Below are 1214 nucleotides of genomic sequence, written 5' to 3'. Positions count from 1 at the left end.
AGGAAAGTAGTATACTTTTAAGTATGTTCAATAAAACAATACATACATCGGCTGGTGAGATGGCTCAGTGGTCTGGGGCACCTACCTAGAACAAGCTTAGCAAAGCACAGGGACCACGGTTCACTCCCCCAGCACCACATGCCAGCCAGCCCCGCCCCTGGTGGGCTGAGCTGGCCACACACACACACACACAAATAATTAAAAATTTAAAAAAAAACAATACATACATCAAAAACAATTCTTGAAAAAGCAAAATGATAAAATGTTCAGTACAACAATCTGGATATAAAATAGTATATTGTGTTTTTAATATCCTAGGATGTAACCAATGAGTTCAAAGAATAAAAACACACTAGATTTTTTTAGCACTTCCATAAGTGCAAAGTTTTAAAAATGGAGGGCATCCACATAATTTAAGGTCATATAGTGATTCTTTAAATGTACTTCTTGCTATATGTAACATAATCAATGCATTTCCCCTCAGTTACATTGACCAGATTTGGTTCTCATCCCCACCCCAGATGAACATTTGTAAAAGCCCATCCCAAGTCATCCTGGGTTAGGAGCAAGGCCACAAGTCCTATGCCAAGGGGATCTGGCCATTGCAGTCTGGTTCTCTTTGAAAGATGATAGGCCGGAGGATTTGTTCTTTAAAAATTTGTGTCAGTGTCCTACTGCCAAACATCACCAGGAACACGCTGCAGATGAACATGCTGCACCAGTTGTGTTGGGTGCTTAGGCAGCAAGGGAGAGAACATAGCTAGGGAACTACAGAACATCTCAGTAAAACCATATAACAGAAGATTACAGAGTTTGAACACAGGCTGAACGATTTGGAAGAAGGTTAATGGAAATAGGAATCCACCATGGACTACATGCTATGAAGAAACAGAGACAATTCTAAATTAGGTATCTTAATAAATCTTGTCTACAAGTCAAGAAAAGTAGACTGAGAGTGGAGTTATGATTGTCATCATATTACCCAAATAAAAGGACATTATCTTTCTGGTTTGTTTCTGTCTGTGCCTAAATGAAGTTGCGAAGTCATCTCACTTGTTCTTCTGTCGCTCCACCACTGTCAGAGAGTGACTTCATCCAACGCCAACATTCTGGGGCATCTCTTATGTTTAGCAGTAGAACAACCATGAACCAGTTGAAAATATCAAGCTCATTCCCTCATGACAAGAGCTTCTTTTCTCTTTTTTTTTTTTTTT

The sequence above is a fragment of the Octodon degus genome, unplaced genomic scaffold (assembly GCF_000260255.1).
Source record: "Octodon degus isolate 3935 unplaced genomic scaffold, OctDeg1.0 scaffold00333, whole genome shotgun sequence".
Taxonomy (NCBI): Eukaryota; Metazoa; Chordata; class Mammalia; order Rodentia; family Octodontidae; genus Octodon; species Octodon degus.
This window is presented reverse-complemented; position numbering follows the sequence as displayed.